This window comes from Triticum aestivum, chromosome 5D (assembly GCF_018294505.1).
Source record: "Triticum aestivum cultivar Chinese Spring chromosome 5D, IWGSC CS RefSeq v2.1, whole genome shotgun sequence".
Taxonomy (NCBI): domain Eukaryota; kingdom Viridiplantae; phylum Streptophyta; class Magnoliopsida; order Poales; family Poaceae; genus Triticum; species Triticum aestivum.
In genome coordinates, this window is record NC_057808.1 from 46,958,998 (window position 1) to 46,977,459 (window position 18,462).

General features: G+C 47.1%; 1 pseudogene; it reads left to right on the forward strand.

The window, feature by feature from the left end:
• The first annotated feature begins 2,461 nt into the window (after positions 1 to 2,461).
• On the forward strand, positions 2,462 to 4,096 carry LOC123120217 (peptide-N4-(N-acetyl-beta-glucosaminyl)asparagine amidase A-like; annotated as a pseudogene).
• The last annotated feature ends 14,366 nt before the right edge of the window (positions 4,097 to 18,462 follow it).

Genomic DNA, 18,462 nt, shown 5'->3' on the forward strand with positions numbered 1-18,462 from the left:
TAATTTCAATACAAATAAACTAAACTAGGCCTACTTCATGTAAGATTCAATACAAATATCTTTTCCATAGTAATAACATGTCAGCCTATGTATCCAAACAATAACTTTTCAATAAAATCAACTAAACTAGGGTTGCAAAATTAGGTATCTAATACATGCAACATTCTAATCTAATCTAATCAAATAAGGGTTCCCCAAATCTCCAACATAGCATACATTCTATGGATAGAAAGAAGAGGATCGGAGAAGAGTACCTTCTAGGATGGATTGGTGAAGAAATCCACGGACCAAATCGTCAGATCTGAAGGATTTGGGAGAGGGGATTGAGAGGGGGAGAGGAGAGAGCCGCCGCCACCGCTGTTCTGTAACTGGTAATGGGGTGGGTTGGGGACGGCTGCGTGCGGCGGCTGCATCTAAGTCATGGTGCAACATCTGAGGGCTAGGCGCTGCACATTACATGTGTGGCGCCTAAAACGGAGACGCTGCACTGCTGGGTGCGGGTCCAGGGGCTGCCACGGTGGAAAAAAGTGCAACGCTCCAGAGCTAGGCGCTGCACCGTAGGGTGTGGCGCCTACGTGTCGGGCGCCATTCAAAAAAGTCAGTTACGTGACATAGTTTTAGGGGCAGTTCATTTTGTGAATTCATTGCGTCCACAAGTTAAAATTGTCAATTTGCCATGAATGGACGCATCGCATCCTCCAGGTTGACGTTGACCTCATGGTCCGTCCTTTTCATGCACCCGCAAAGTTTTAAGCCAAGCTCCTCATCTCACAGAGTTAATTGCAAGGAAGTACCACATTTGGGATAGTTGTAACGGATCAGTACCACTATTCAGATTTTTTGCAAGTCAGTATCACGTTTGAGGCTAATCATTGCAAAACGAGCTAAACGTTGTATAACGCAGTATCTGACCACGCGGCCCCACCTTTCAAGTGACACGTGGCATATTATTTTTGCAGATAAGACCCCCGCATTGCACTTAATGATGCAAATGCCCCCGCGATGTTAAAAAAAGAATTGCGCATGCCAGGGATTAGAACCCGCGCCCTTCCGGATTCGACGGAGAGGCCCTACCACTACGCTAGCCCATGTTGGCTGTGGTAATAGTATAGTTGGTTTCTATATTACGTGACGATTAAATAAATAAAACAAACGGAAAAAAACTCGCGTTTGCGCTGATTCAAACCTGCGCCTGCGACTGAAAGAAAGAACGCGCCAGCCACTGCTCTAGAGAGATGCCCGCGTCAGGCTAGTGGCATTTATCTAGTTTGGACACGTCCTGGTCTTTTACCATTTTTAATTATGTTTTCTGTTTCACATTTCTTTTTTATATAGGTTTAGTATGCAATATTTTTTGTAAATACAAACTAAACATTATTATATAAATAAACACTGAACATTCTTGTATAATGTACGATGAACAATTTTGTTATACACACTGAACATAAATATACGGTGAACTTTTTTAAAAAATGCATAAATTCCTTTTTTTTATACGTGTTTTTTTGTTTCTGATTTCTTTTATCTTTTTCAGATCTTTGGTATTCTTCGGATTTTCATGTTTTCAATTTTTTTTACTTTTTTTATATAGGTTTAGTATGCAAAAAAGGTTGTAAATACACGCTGAACATTATTCTATAAAAATGCATTGAACATTATTGTATAATATAGATGAACAATTTTGTTATATACATTGAACTTTTTTAATATACAATGTACTTTTTAAAATTTATAAATTACATTTTTTTTGTATATGATGTAATTTTTTTAACAATATACAATACACACACTATATACGGCGCGCTATTTATCTTTTTTGTTACCGTATGAAAAAGAGAACGAAGCACGGTATAAAACATGTATGCGTGCTATGTAAACAGAGGAACACTCGCGGCGCAGCGATAGTGAGCGCGCGCTGCGTCGCCCTAGTCCGGGTTTGAATCCCAGCTGCGGCGCGCCCTCTCTGCGATCGCTACTTTTGTGGTTCGTTTTATTTATTTAACGGTATAATAATATAAGTACTAATTATCCTAACTGAGCAACTCACTAGGCCTAGCGTAGTGGCAGGGCCTCTCCCTCAAAACAAGGAGGTCGTGGGTTTGAATCCCCGCTTGCGCTATTTCCTTTTTTTAACTTCGCGGGAGCATTTGCGTGATTAAGTGCAATGCGAGGGTCTTATCTGCAAAAACAACATGCCACCTGTCACCTGACAGGTGGGGCTGCGCTGTCAGATACAGTGTCAATACATTGTTATACGGCGCTTAACCCGTTTTGCAACGATTAGCCTTAAACGTGGTAGTGACTTGCAAAAAATCTGAATAGTGGTACTGATCCGTCACAACCGCCCTAAATGTGGTACTTCTTTGCAATTAACTCCATCTCACAAGACGAGATACACGTACGGGTACACGCAGTCAGGACTCAGGAGGCATTGCCTCCACTGTGGTCTCAAGCCTCAACCATGGCCGCGCCCTGCATTCACGTTGTCTTTCTCCTTTGTCTGGTCCCAGCCACCGTCGCCTCACCTCATCGTAATCTACGCAAATCCCCGGTCGACATCGCCGCGGCCCCGACCGTCTCCGGCAGATGCGTCGCGGCCGACCACCTTCTTCGAGGTGGACCGCCCGCTCCGCCCGCCACCGGACAGCTCCGGCCCGTGCTCCACGCTCCTGCTATCCAGCTCCTTCGCCTTCACCTTCACCAAGCTGCCCGCCATCGCCGCCTACTCCCCGCCGCGCTGCCTCGCCGCGGCGGGCGGCCGCGCCTCAGCGATCTCCCTTGCCGTCCTCGAGTGGCATGCCACCTGCCGGGGACTCCAGTTCGACATGATCTTCGGTGTCTGGCACGGCGGCGCCAACTCCTCCGCGGCAGCACCGCCGAGCCGCTGCAAAACGGCGTCGTCTGGTCCGTCTCCAAGGACATCACCAGGTACGCGTCCCTCCTCGCCGCCGGCAACTCCACCCTCGCCGTCTTCGTCGAGAACCTCGTCAACAACCAGTACACCGGCGTGTACTATGCCAACGTGACGCTCCACCTCTACTTCCGCCGCACGCCGACGAGGCCGCCGCCCGCTGTGGCTCCCGCCGACCTCATCGTCCCGATGTCCAGAGGCTTACCTCTCAACGACGGGCTCTGGTACAAGATCGAGAACGCTACCGACGTCACGGCCAAGAGCGTCGTGTTGCCATCCAACACCTACTGCGCGGTCCTCCAACTCTACGTCTCGTTCCACGGGGATGACGATTAGTGGACAAACCAGCCCGGTGCCGATGCCAGCAGCCCGTTCCGCGAGGTCACTGTCCGTGTTGACGGGGTCCTCGCCGGTGCCGCGTGGCCGTTCCCCGTCATCTTCACCGGCGGCATGGACCCCCTCCTATGGCGGCCCATCACCGGCATCGGTTCCTTCAACCTCCGGACGTACGACGTCGAGGCGACGCCGTTGCTGTGCAAGATGCTGGACGGCAAGGCGCACGTTTTCGCGTTCGCTGTGACCAACGCTGTGGACGTGTGGTACGTCGACGCCAACCTCCACCTCTGGCTGGACCCTGGGAGCACGGCGACGGCGGCGGGCCTCGTGAGCTACGTGGCGCCGGAGTTAGCGCCGGCGACGGCGTCCTCCCGCACGACGGCGAGCCGGCAGGTCTCGGCGACCGGATGGGTGAAGTCGTCGTACGGGAACATCACGAGGAACGCCACGCAGACGTTCGATTTCGACAACACCAACGCCGGAGAGAAGGTGAACCAGACGACCGTCGCGCACGCCGGCGTCGCCGCCACGGACGTCGCCGGCGTCTTGTACTACTCGATGCAGATGCGCCAGAGCTTCCCGCTTTTCTTGGACTCAGGACCGGACCAGGTAACCGTCACGCACGGGTTGGAGGAGACGGTAGCCGCCGGCCGGTGGTCGTCAGGGCCCAGATACCAGTCGCTGCGCAACACGCAGCGGAGCAGCGTCGCCGGGGCGTCGTGGGGCATCCGGCAGACGTACAGGTACGAGGCGACCGACTGGTGCTACTTGAGGAACGTGACCAGCAGCGGTTACAGCATCGTGGCGGACCAGTCCAGTGAGGCGTGCGTCAAGGGGCCATTGCGTTGATCTACAGGATCAAGCAATAAATAAAGTGTAGGATGCGGTAATAAAGCCCGGGCAGTTTTTTTTCAAAAATACGCCAATGACAATACCATATTTTTATAGAAAAAGCCTGGACAGCTCCTATATTGTCAATTTATGGCAGTCGACAACAAGCCTACGAGCATGCAAACCAACGACAAAATACAATCAGCTCCGGACAGCGGAGAAGGGCGTTCGTTTGGGTCAGCGCGGACACAAAAGTCGGTCCAACGCGCCGACCTAAATGGACGCGCGTCCGCTTTTCATCTGCGGGCGACCCATTCCCGGCCCATTTTTTGAGCCGGATTTACGTCGGCACAGACACGAGACGAACGCGCGCGCGCTCGCCTTCTCCTCCCCCCTGACCCGTTGGTCGATGGCACATTGGTCATCCTCTCCCATTCCAACAAGCCCTCGCCAGCCTCCTTCGTCGACGCCGCTGCCGCTCACAGTGCCCATTTCTCTGGTGGCTCTGCCAGCTGCCGGCGCCACAACATCCCCTCTGCAACGCCGCCACCTCCCACGTCGCTCGCCACCACCATGTTGCCGCCGGGGAACTGAAAGCTTCCCACCCCCTCTCCCCCGACACAACCGCGACCGCGACCAAGAAGCCGCCTCGCCGCCCCGTCGAGATCCTCACCAGCACGCTCGTCGGACGCCGCCAGGGCAGCTAGCTGGTCCGAGGGCGGCGCGACTCCCTTCGCCGGCCGTCATCTTCATCGACGCCCGCAAGTTGTTCGACAGTTTGCCAAGGTACAAAATGGACTCTGCCGACGAGTTCTTTTTCACAATTTCCTTTGCGACTCTGACGATTCCTCGTCCGATGATGAGGAGGAGATCTTGGGTGCCGTGTTGATCCATCAACAGGTCAATAGCCAGCGCCCGTCGTTCCGTAGCTCCATTCCGGGGCACCTTCCGATGTTGAATCGCAACCGAGAGAGCGGGCATTTCCTTCTTTGGAAGGACTACTTTGACACAACAAACCCGTTGTTCAAACATCAGAAATTCCGCCGCCGTTTCCGTATGAATAGACATCTTTTCAACCGTATTAGAGAGGGATTGGTCGGCTATGATGACTATTTCGAGTGCAAAGAGGGTGCTGTTGGAAAAAGTGGTTTCTCCTCTTATCAAAAATGCAATGTCGCCATCCGAATGCTTGCATACGGAGTGCTCGGTGATCTCATTGATGAGTACGTCCGTATGAGCGAGTCTACATGCCTAGACTCCCTGTATAAGTTTTGCAAGGCTGTTATTGCTGTGTTTGGCCCTGAGTACTTGAGAGAGCCGACTCCTGAAGATACAGCCCGTTTGTTGGCGATGAATGCCAGCAGGGGCTTCCCAGGGATGCTTGGCAGCATAGACTGCATGCACTGGGAGTGGAAGAACTGCCCTTTTGCTTGGCAGGGGCAGTATAAGGGCCATGTCAGGGCTTGCACTGTCATACTTGAGGCCATTGCGTCTCAAGATCTCTGGATCTGACGCTCTTTCTTTAGCATGGCCAGATCACACAATGATATCAACGTGCTTTAGCCTCGCCGGTGTTTGCTAGGCTTGCCAAAGGCAACAGCCCACCGGTGAACTTTACTATCAACGGCCACAACTACGACAAAGGATACTACCTGGGTGACGGTATCTATCCTCAGTGGACCATTATTGTGAAGACAATCCCCAACCCTGTCAGAGAGAAGAGGAAAAGATTTGCCCAAGAGCAAGAGAGTGCTAGGAAGAACGTCGAGGGTGCCTTTGGTGTTTTGCAATCTCGATGGGGCATTGTTCGGTATCCCACTAATACTTGGAGTACGCAGAAACTGTGGGAGGTGATGACTGCTTGCGTGATCATGCACAATATGATCGTAGAAGATGAGCGCCTGAAACGTCTGTACGATCAAGGGTTTCAGTTTCAAGGTGAAAATGTTGTGCCTGAGCATGGAGGAGCGGCAACTTTTGAACAGTTCACCCAATTTCATCATGACATGCGTGATTGGGAAACCCACATGCAACTGCAAAATGATTTGGTTGAGCATACGTGGGTTCATGTTGGCAACCAATAGACGTATCTTTTTTATTCGGCTTGCAAAACTATGTGAGACATTTTTATTTTATTCGGCTTGTGAAACTATGCTATTTTATTCAGTTGAAACTATTTTATTTATTTGGTTCTGGACTATATGTTTGAATGCAAAAGTTGTGTGTGAAACAATGCAAAAAATAAGCTATATATTTGTTGAAAAAGGGTGGCCAACCGGTCATGCCGGCACATATGGGTCGGCGTATTGGGCGCACTACTGACCCAAATCTAAAACTGGGCGACGCCGGGCGGGCGGCCGACCCAAACGGCCAAAAAGCAGACAAAAGCGCCGTCCATTTGGGTCGGTGCGTTGGAGTTGCTCTTATATACTTTAGATTTCGCCCTTAGTACTTGAGATAAAGCAAACAAGCCATACTGATAAAGTTATGCTTATCAACGCAAAAAAAAAGAAAGAAAGAAAAAAGAAAACGAAACCATGACTAGAATATAAAAAAAATATTACTCCCTCCATCCCAAATTATAGATCGTTTTGACTTTTCTAGATTCATAGATATTATTAAAGTTTTTAAATTGTTTTAATAGTTAGTTCAATAATCACTCTATCTTTAAAGTTATGTCCTTTTCACTACTGCATAAGCCCTTCGAACCAGATGAAAATATCATAAGAAAAATCACAGAGCTTGTCCTTATTCTTTTTCTGTTTTATCTTAGCTAGCACTACAAATAAGGCCCATGATGAACATGTGTTTGTGTTTTACCCCCACAAAATGTTAGGAACATGTAATTTTCATTTCGCAGACAAACACTAGTTTAGTTTGACCTCCACTATGGTAGCCCCCTTTTGCACATGAAAAACTAAGATGGTTATGTGTTTTCTAATAAAAACAAAAATAATAAATGCTTTGATGTTTCACGTGAGAATACGTCAAAGAATTTTATAGATTTTGATAGTAAATTTTGTAAATAGAGAAATTAAATCAAAATAAAAAGAGAACTTGATGCGGAGCATCCCTCGACCATCACCATGGACGTCACACCACCACCGCGAAGACCTCGAGGACCAAGGACAAGAGCACATGCACGCACCGTCGAAACCGAGGTTAACTCTTTCCTCTCCGAGTTTCGTCCGGATTCACTTGTCAATGGGATTCTACCTCAAAGAGACGCGTTGGGCATTCTTAGGTATTTTGGAGATCGTCGCGAGGGAGCACGGAGGAATCACCAAGTTCACCGGAGACCTATGGAGGAGGAGAAGGAAGAAGGACGCGCGAGAAGCACGAAGCAAAGGAGGTCCCGGACCACCACGGCCCTCCCCTACAGCCGGCGGAGCCCCTGGCTACCCCGGGTGCCCGGCCCTGACCTGGGCGCGGCCCCTCCCGGCCCCGGGTGCCCGGCCTTGGAGGGCCCGGGTGCCCGCACCCCCCCTGGGCGCTGTCCCAGCCGGCCCCGGGTGCCCCCCCGGCCTGGTGCCACCAGCCACCACCCCGGGTGCCCGGGCCACTACCCCCGGGTGCCCGACCTCTACAGCAACAAGGGCGCAGCCCCCCTGACCGGACCGGGTGCCCGGTCCCTCGCACCCCGGGTGCCCGGACCCCTCCGAGAGTGTCGCCGTTTTCAGGGTCATTTTGGACCTTTGTATCCCTCTCTCCCTCTATTTCATCCCTAGACTATATATACCCCTTCCCTAGCTCATTTAGAGGATAGAAAAGTATTTGGTAGACAAAGAGAGAGCTTTGCTCATCTTCCTCCTCATGGAGATCATGACCTTCTATGGAGAAGATCCCTAGTGGATTCAAGCCCCCTTCTTGGGAAGGATCCCCATCATAGGATCATCAAGACCTCTCTCCTCATAGGATTGGGATGAACTATACCTTGTATCTTTCCTTTGTTGTTCTTGGATCATTGTGACCTCTTGTGTGTTCTTGGATCTAGCATATGTGTGATTGGATCTAGTCAATTTGAGTGTTTCCCCTCTCTTGTGTTCTTCGTGTTCTTCGTGTTCTTGGGGATTTCCCCTCCAATTCGTGAAAGATCTCCATCTAGGGTTCCACTCTACAACATCTTGGTATCATGAGCCATGGTTTCTCACGAAATTGGAACCCCCCTTCTTGTTCTCTAGCCTAATTTTGTTGTGTTCTTCCCCAATTTCGAAAATTCCCCACCAGAAATAGCCCCAAATTTTTTTTTGTGATTTGTCGGTTTGATGAGGTTTTGTTGGATTTGATCCATGGATTTGCTTGGTTTCAAGTGGATCTAACCTTCCCCCCATCCATCTCCACCTTTTCCTCCACGAAATCCACCAATTTCTCCCTTTTCCCCACGAATTTCCGCCCAAATCCGTCACCCCCGGGCACCCGGACCTCAAACCCCGAGCACCCGGACCGCCCGCGCATCCCCGTTGACCACCCCGGGTGCCTGCGCCCCGAGCCTCCGGGCACCCGCACCCCGGGCTGTTCGCCCCGAACCACCCCGGGTGCCCGCACCTCTTGCCCCCCGACCCCCGGTCCTCTTCTTCAGCCCAACCTCGCTGACCACCCTGGGTGCCCGCACCCCCAAACACCGGGCACTCGCACCCCCACCCCCGAATCAGCCCACCAACATTCACCATTTCGGCCATAACTTTCGCTCCCGGAGTCCGATTTTGACGTTCTTTAGCTCGTTGAGTAGCTATTGACACCCCCCATCCATCTAGATAGATTCCAACACCATTTGACTCCATCAAAATTTCGGCATCTTGGCATCTTTGACTAGGCCATCCACCATATCATTCGCAAAACCACCTTCGCTTTCCGCAACCTAACCTTTTTTTATCCATATAGCATTTGTGGTTGCTTGTGTGGTGACTTGAGTCTCCTAAGGTGTTTCGGCTACTTAGGTACGGTTGCTTCGTCATCAACCACCACCACCTCTTCCACATTGCTAGCTCCGGAACCACCTACGCATTCCGCTACCATCATTTGACATTTTCCTTTGAGATTTTGAGTTTGCGGTTTTTCCGTTTCCTAGGGTGTTTCGGCTAACTAGGAACGGTTCGACATCGACAACACCGCCGCTCACCTTCGACAAGGACTCGACATCGACCACTTCACCATTTTGACACCCTAACCGTAAGCAAGAACGGTAACCTCTATATCATCTTGGTATCGTGGTATCCCATCATTGTACATTCTTGCCTTTACATTGTTAACTCCTTAGCCCATTTTTGCGTCACTTGCCTATCGAGACTAGCCTTTGAGTATTGCCGGCAACGTTACTTGTGCACATTAGTGATCCGTACCTTCCATTGCATATATACCATATCATATTGGTATCATCATATCATCCCTTGTGTCACAAGATTGTTCCCGCATATACACAATTGCTATGTTGGTTTGTGCATTTCGCATAAGTGGTCATATCAAAAAAATAAGCTTTTAAGCAAAAGAAAAAGAGGGCAAAGAAGCTTGTAAGCAAGAGCCATAGCATCGCCACATTGCATACCATACTACCATATTGATCATCTTGGATCATCGTGTGCGAAACACCGGAACATCATACATATATATCATACTTGGGATAGAACGTTGATACATTTTGCATCTTATAGGTTGTGCACAAGTGTCGTATCCGCCTATTGAGCAATCGTGCTAGCGTCTCTCTAGAGTTGTGCAACACGAGCGTTTTCCGTGGATTCCACATTTTGTGCTCATTTCTTGGTTGCACGGCCCCATTTATCTATCCATGTGTGTGTTTCCGTGTGCCATTCATTGTTATTGGTCTACTTGTTTCACTTGCGAATTTATGAATCTTTTACAACATTATTGACTCGTGCTAACAATTTGCATCAAATTTTTGTGCCACTATCCTCACCGAGCTCCACCATAAGCCTTACTTGTGTAGGTGTGAGAATTGACAAGATCCGGTACCAATTGTGCTATTTCCTTGTTACATTATTGAGTGATCATTGATCCATCTTCACCATTGGATAAGGTACATTGGTCTAGTTCTTTCCTTTCTTCCACTTACATTTGCTCGAGTCTTGTGATGGATAGGCAAGGCATTTCATCTCCTGTCTTCCACGACAACGACGGAGCGAACAACTACATCACCAAAACGCTCATCTTCGGACTACAACGAGCAATGCGAAGCATTGAGAGACTCACCGTCGACATTCATCAACGCGAAGCACGGACAAGGGACTACATCGACACCAAGTTGGATGCACAATTGGATGACATCCGACACGTGTGGGCCAACTACAAGTCTTCTTCCTCTTCGTCATCTTCAAGGCGGAGACGCTCAAGTCGCAAGTCTTCGGAGCGACCACAAGATGCAAGTACCACGCGGCACCGTCAAGAAAACCTTCATGAGTAAAAGAGAAGACCGAGAGACGACCTCCACCACGAGCAATCTACGACTACTACCACCACTTCGGCATCTTCGCCAAGTGTTATCAAGGCATCTTCGCCTTCGGACGTACAACATCTTCGCCTACCTCCGACAAGTACGCCTACATCAGCTTTCATCCACGGCGACGGTGACAAGATGATCGAGCATGGGATTTTCCCTTTGGTCATGGAGGAGAGCGATGATGTGCCATCTTCGGCCTTCATCCACGACGACGACGACGAGATGGTTGAGCATGGGATTTTCCCTTCGACCACGGCGACGTATGATGACTTGAGTGACTTGTCCTACCATATTGAGAGTGAGAGTGACTTCACCACTAGCCCCATATATGATGAGTTGCCACAATTCCCATGTGAGGAGAGCCACAACCCCCACCACTTGAGTGAGATGAGTGACTCCACCATATGTGACATTGAGTGCACCTACCTTGAGGGAGTGAGTGAGCCACCACCACATAGAGAGAGTGAGGTAGTTGATAGGGCATGTGAGGCCACTATGATTTCTAACGACTTAACCTCTACCTCTATTGTGTCTTCTCATTTGGTGTTAGGTCCCATTTATGATGACGCGCCGATTCGCGACGACTTCGTCCTTCCTTTGGACAAGACGATGGCCATGGTGGAATATGATGCACCCCCCCACATGGTTCCATCAAGATGAAGATGATGACCACCATTTGGTCTTTGCCACTTCACCTACACCACTTGAGTGGAATGAACAAGGTAATATAGGTGAAGGTGATGCTCTAGTCCCGCTAGTGGACATTCTGGACATTGATTGCTTGCATGATGTTGATCCATCTATTGTCATGCTTCATGCTAGCTCGACTTCCCCATGCGATGATTTACCCATTTATGATGAGTTTGATGATTTCCATGTGGAGTCTATTAGTTGTGATGCCATGTTACATAGGATTTCTTGTGACAATTCTATTGGTCACATTATGTTTGACAATCCGCTTGCCTTGTCATATGCTATGCATGAGATCAACAATATGTCATATTTGCAATCTCATCATAGTGACTATGCATATGCCATCAACATAAACCCAATTTGCACATATGACATAGATTACAAGCCCATGGTTATTGGCATTTGTTTTTCTTGTGATGATATTGATATGCGCCCTTTGCATCATTTATCTCATATGACATGCCATCGCCTCCTACCTTCGGATATGCATTGTTTTGGATGTTGTTTATTTTCTCCATATGATATTTCCGCTCTTTCTCATGAGGAGACCCCCATAGTTTTCTCATACATTTTAGGAGATTTTGATTCATCCTATCCATTGCATGATCCCACTACTTGTGTGCACCATATGCTTCCCATGAATAAACATGCTAGTGATGTGCCATATACTTGCATTCTCAATTTGTGTCCCATCGTGTCATACATAACAACTATTCTTTCATGATGGATGACATGTTCTTATACCATGCATCAAATTTCTTTGAGCGATGTTTATCTTGTGCTAACTCACACAAGCACATACACATCATGATGGATGACGTGTATATTTACCACGAACACAATTTCTTTGGTTTTTTTCTCTTTTGTGTAGGTACCCATGAATACTTGTCAACCTCACAATCCCATGAGTTGACAAAACGAGTTCTAGAGAGAGCAATGATGGCTTGGGATCCCGTGGATTGTCTTTCTCACCGCTCTCTTCACGCAAAGACTTCGCGCATTTCTTCTACATGGCCCTCACTTGGCTATGGATTATTGTCCATTACATATTATATGCCCATATTGCCATGTTCACTTTGCATGACATGCTTATTCATATGCCTTTACCATGCATTTGTGACCCATGCTTTGCTTTACACACGATGATTGATTCTAGTACTTGTATGTGTATTTGCAAGCTTGGTGGAGATATTGCTCGTTCCTGCCATGTTTCATTTATGATCCATTCCCATGATGATACTATGATCTCGCTTTGTGTTCGTGCTCGCGATATGCCATGTGCATTGCCTAGGCCTATTATTTGCTCACATGACATGATTGCCATGATTTCCTATAGTGTGTTGCATCTTCGCTCCACTAGTTTGCACAACTTGATTTCTATGCTTTCTCATGTTGCATCCAATTCTAGGATACTTGCTCCTATCATATGTTTGGTTGCAACAATGTCATTACTTCACATATGTCATGTCGCATTGCTTGTCACATGATTGACTTGATTGCCTCGCACATGTTGCACCATTGCTATCTCATTTGTGTTGAGTGCCACACTATCTTCACCACACCATATGCACATTATTCTTGGATTGTCTTGCACTTGCCTCATGTGTTTAGCCATTCCATTTCATTTGGTGTTGTGAATGACTCTTATGCCTACCATAGACCATTTGTCGAGCGCTTTATGCATGTTTGCTATGATCTTGAGGTTGATGCTTGCTATCTTGTCAAACATATTTGCATCGCTACCTCACATTTGCATGCTTGTTTCCATGATGTCTTTGCTTCTGCTCAATTTACGTGCTTACATGACATGTCACACTCCCTTGTCACACCACATGCTATGCTTGATGACGACACTTGTTTGGTGAGTCACCTCTTGAATGCTTGGTTTTGCACTAACGCTAACCACATTTGTTTTTCCAAGTGTTTGTTATACTTGCTCCTTTTGAAGGAATCACAAGACGGTGCAACATTGGAGAGTGCCCATTTTGAGCTTCAAGATGACAAGTGCTTGGTAGTCGTCCACTTCTACACGGCCATCTCTTTCCCATGATGATGAAGATCACGATCCGTGGACGGATCTCTCCCAAGGGGGGGGGGATGATGTGGAGCATCCCTCGACCATCACCATGGGCGTCACACCACCACCGCGAAGACCTCGAGGACCAAGGACAAGAGCACGTGCACGCACCGTCGAAACCGAGGTTAACTCTTTCCTCTCCGAGTTTCGTTCGGATTCACTTGTGAATGGGATTCTACCTCAAAGAGACACGTTGGGCATTCTTAGGTATTTCGGAGATCGTCACGAGGGAGCACGGAGGAATCACCAAGTTCATCGGAGACCTACGGAGGAGGACAAGGAAGAAGGATGCGCGAGAAGCATGAAGCAAAGGAGTTCTCGGACCACCACGGCCCTCCCCTACAGCCGGCGGAGCCCCTGACTACCCCGGGTGCCCGGCCCTGACCTGGGCGCGGCCGCTCCCGGCTCCGGGTGCCCGGCCTTGGAGGGCCCGGGTGCCCGCACCCCCCTGGGCGCTGTCCCAGCCGGCCCCGGGTGCCCGGGCCCCCCGCCTGGTGCCACCAGCCACCACCCCGGGTGCCCGGGCCACTACCCCCGGGTGCCCGGCCTCTACAACAACAAGGGCGCAGCCCCCCTGACCGGACCGGGTGCCCGGTCCCTCGCACCCCGGGTGCCCGGACCCCTCCGAGAGTGTCTCCATTTTCAGGGTAATTTTGGACCTTTGTATCCCTCTCTCCCTCTATTTCGTCCCTAGACTATATATACTCCTTCCCTGGCTCATTTAGAGGATAGCAAAGTATTTGGTAGACAAAGAGAGAGCTTTGCTCATCTTCCTCCTCATGAAGATCATGACCTCCTATGGAGAAGATCCCTAGTGGATTCAAGCCCCCTTCTTGGGAAGGATCCCCATCATAGGATCATCAAGACCTCTCTCCTCATAGGATTGGGATGAACTAGTACCTTGTATCTTTCCTTTGTTGTTCTTGGATCATTGTGACCTCTTGTGTGTTCTTGGATCTAGCATATGTGTGATTGGATCTAGTCAATTTGAATGTTTCCCCTCTCTTGTGTTCTTCGTGTTCTTGGGGATTTCCCCTCCAATTCGTGAAAGATCTCCATCCATGGTTCCACCCTACAACAGAACTGCTACATTGCTCCCTTTCTAAATGATTAGCACGAATCCTAAAGCACAACTAAAATTCTTATTATCATTTTCAATTAATGCGAGGATCGGAAATCTAGCCCAACCCATCAGCTAGCCTAGCCCAGCCCAAGTCCACAAAAACATGTTTCGTGTTAGCAGCTCACGTCGTGCTGCGCCCCTGTCGCCGGAGACTCCACCATCGTCTCTGTCGTCCAAGAACATTCCTCGTCCACAGCTCTCTGAATAATATATAAACATCATGCATCTCTCTTGCAGCACACCCCTTAGCCTAATGTCCGCAGATCAGCCACCTCAACTACCATATTCATCCATTTCATCGGTTCCATGAGCCCATCTTTCCTCAGTTACCTGGAAAAGGTAGTCGGGTCGGAATAGATTTGTGCAACAATCACTCATCCATGGACAAAGAAGATGATGCTGGCTATATAGAGATAATTTTTCCTTGATCTGAATGTTGATGACCCAAGTTCTAATTGTTTGAGTTTGTCATTCAATCCATGTTCTCCATCTGAGAAAAATGTCCAGCAGCTATATACAAGGAAAAAAATGTTGATATGATCTCTAAAGTTGTAAACCGAGTTCAATTTGCTAGTTTAATGGATAATATGTTTTAACGATTTGTCATACTAGCTATAATTTAACATGATTAGGGTTCACTGGTACTTCTTGCCGCAGATGCATGTGATTAGATTGTGTGGTTATTTGGATGGGCTGGATTGGACAGGTGAGGATCGGAACCAGGCAGGTACCTACAGGTGAACATCATAAATAATATTCTTAATTAATTAAGTATGCTTTAGGATTCGTGTCGCTTTAAAAAAAAGGAGTACTGGAGCACTTCTCAATAAAACATTCATATACATGCTCAAGCAGTGAATGGATGGATTTGTACCGCAATAGTTATTTTGGCCATCGCTGTTCATGTTGTCGCAGTAGCTAATCACCATCATCCCTGCTTAGATTTCTGGCTCAAACCAATGCGCGAGGGCCAGAGCCTCCGATTCTTCTGCTCTGTGCCACCCTCCTCCTTTATCCCCATGCCGGTTCGAGCTCCCAAGCTCTGTCAATGGTGGTCGGGGTAGAAGAGTTGAAACTTATGATTATGATTAGACCCTCATGCTTTAGGTTATTCATGTTTATGTCCAAATATTTTACAGTGGCATCCCTCCTCTCTCTCACGATGACATGTGGGCCCCGTTCACCCCGGGTCCCATTAGTCAGTGACATAGCCTAACTCCTCTCCAGTCCACGTCACTCCATGAACTAAGTCCACATGGACCACACTCACACAAACCATTCCGTGAACTCGGCCCATATGGGCCGATGACACGCGCACCCATAGGTTTTGAGAGGCACTATATTATGTTAGTTAACTTGTATTAAAGATAGAAAGATTAGGATTTGTTGCAACTCTACCATCTTTTCATGTGGAGACAAAGCTAAGGCTTATGCAAATATAGTCTCTTCTGAATCGATAATTCAAAACGGTGCCCAGGCTCGTCTGCTATCGGTGAACAGTAAATTCGAAAAAAATAGCAAATAAATTCAAAAAAATCTGAACTTTTTACACATGAAATATGAGAGAATTTTCTAGGTGCCTCCAAAATTTCAAGGTGTTTGGAAATTTGACGAGCTCGTGGTAAAAAACAAAATTCGGACTACACAGTGCACTTTTTGAAAGTTTCTTTGACAAGCCAAATTTATTATTTTTGCCACAGCCTTCTCATATGTCCAAACACGTTGAAATTTGGCACGCACCTAGAAGATTCTCTCAACTTTCATGTGTAAAAGTATCAGATTTTTTTGAATATGTTTGCTATTTTTTCGACTTTACTGTTCATAGGCAGGTGCAGCTGAGCCTGGGTGTAGAAACGTTGCACTCCTTCTGAATGATGAAATTACCAATGTGCTGCATTAGCAACTAGTTAAATTGAAAGCTTCATGTTGGCTTAAGAATTTCGGGGTGCCATATGAGTTTACTCAAGCACCGTACATTCTTTTTTTTTCCTGGTCTCCTTTTTTGGCCTGCTATCTTCTTAAGAACCCAAGTGTCACTTGTTCAGTTAAATTTCTTTGTTGGTAAGCTCACAAAACAGTATTTTTTCAGAGTCATTGCATGATTGACCATGTCCTTTGTTCTGACCATATGATTCAGTACAAATTTATCTTGTAATTATTGATTGTACTATATCATTCGCAATAATCAGAATTTTCATAGTGCCAAATTTATTAGTTTTCCTTTTCATAAAAGAAGTACATTTAATACTCATCTCCAAGTGGATCCAGTTTTCACTCTGCTACGAAACTGCTACTACTATGTTAGAGTGTTTGCTGTAGGATCAGCTTCACAATAACTACTAACATGAGGTAGTGATGTCCTGGATGGTTGTTTAGTATGTTATTATTCACAATAACTACTAACAATATATTCCATAGCTTTATTTTTCTGTTCTTTGCTCTGCTCATGTGGACATGGAAGGGAGGAGGAAGACAGAAGGGAATGAGAGTGGAACAAGAGGATCAGAGGAAATTGATCTCGGAGGTAATGAACTCCATCGTCCATGCAATGATATTTAACATATCCATGCCCACGTAAGCACAGGCACTGCAAACCTCACGTCTAGTTTGGTGGCTCAGATTCTTTACTTAGCTCCCTAAATGCCTTGCACTTTTGTAGAATAGATTTTCAATTCCCATGCAACTCCAAAATATCGACTATTAGCAGAAGCCTAGTGGAGTTCCCACTAAAATATGGAAACATCATTATAGTAATTTAGAATTGTCTTGGTTCCTGAAAAATAGTTCATTCTGAGTAACCTTGCTTTATACATATCCCCGCGGACCTTTTTGTGACAGTAATGAGTTTTACTTGGAGAAAACTTAATTTGCGATCTTAGCATGCTCCAGCGAGCCTTGTAAGGTAAAATTAATTTGGTATGAAAATACAGTAATGTCTCTACTACTTCTATATATGCTTATGGCTCTGACAAGAGGAAGAATCCATAGTTTGTTTATTCATCTATGGCTGCTTCTTGTCACAGCACACAGTTCCACAGTTGTGGATATGAACTCATTTTACTTGAATGATCATGTTGTGCCATGCTGATGTGTCCATTTGATTTAAAAGGAATATTTTTCTACTAGCCTGTGAATATGCATACTGACCTCATGGAACACAGCCAAGTGTTATGAATAGCACTTCTATTGAATTCTAGCCCCATGGGGACTATATATATAGGTACATGAGGGTGAATACTAGACTACGATAAGGACTATACAATTAGAGTCCTATAGTACTACTACTGCTACACCCTTAACACCCCCCCCCCCCCCTAAATGCAAGCCGTATGCAATAGCGTCGCATTTGAAAGAAAGAGTGAGCACTAAGACTAAACTTATACTTAGTACATACAAAATCTAACTCTATGAAGCCTTCTTATAGTGGAGTCTTGATAATCCGTCGAATCAAGCCGAAGAAGTGCATAACGAAGCACATGTGTAGAGTCATGATGGTGACTTCAAAAAATGCCCATGATCAAAAGTAGCAGGAGGCAACAAAGAAAGTTGTTCCTGGAGCTATGAAAAAGACCAAGAAGACAGACAAAATGCCCTACATCAAACGAGTAGCCAAGCCGACAAACAAAGTCGACAAGAAAAGCTGCGAAAAGACCTAGATGGTTGTATGACACCAAAATAACATTGTATTAGCCAAACAAAGATGAAGTTTGGCTAACTAAAAAGATATTGGTTGTCCGGTAAAGCATATGTGGACTCGCACGACGTAGACGAACACAAGAGAAAATAGATTGGGATGTGGACGCAATAGAAAACAAAATACTAGATCTAGATCCAAAGATGCTAGCAGCAATAAGCAACACAAATGGCTAAACTTTAGAAGCCAGAGGACAAGCAAGCACCATAAAGCAAAACACGAAGTAGCACAAGTAACTGCATGATTCATGGAAGCATAGCTCAAGACGGGCCTCCATGATTCATGGAAGCAGACAACCTTCTTCGCCGCGGCTGGCCTGCTAATGCATCCTGCCCCCTCTGTCTGT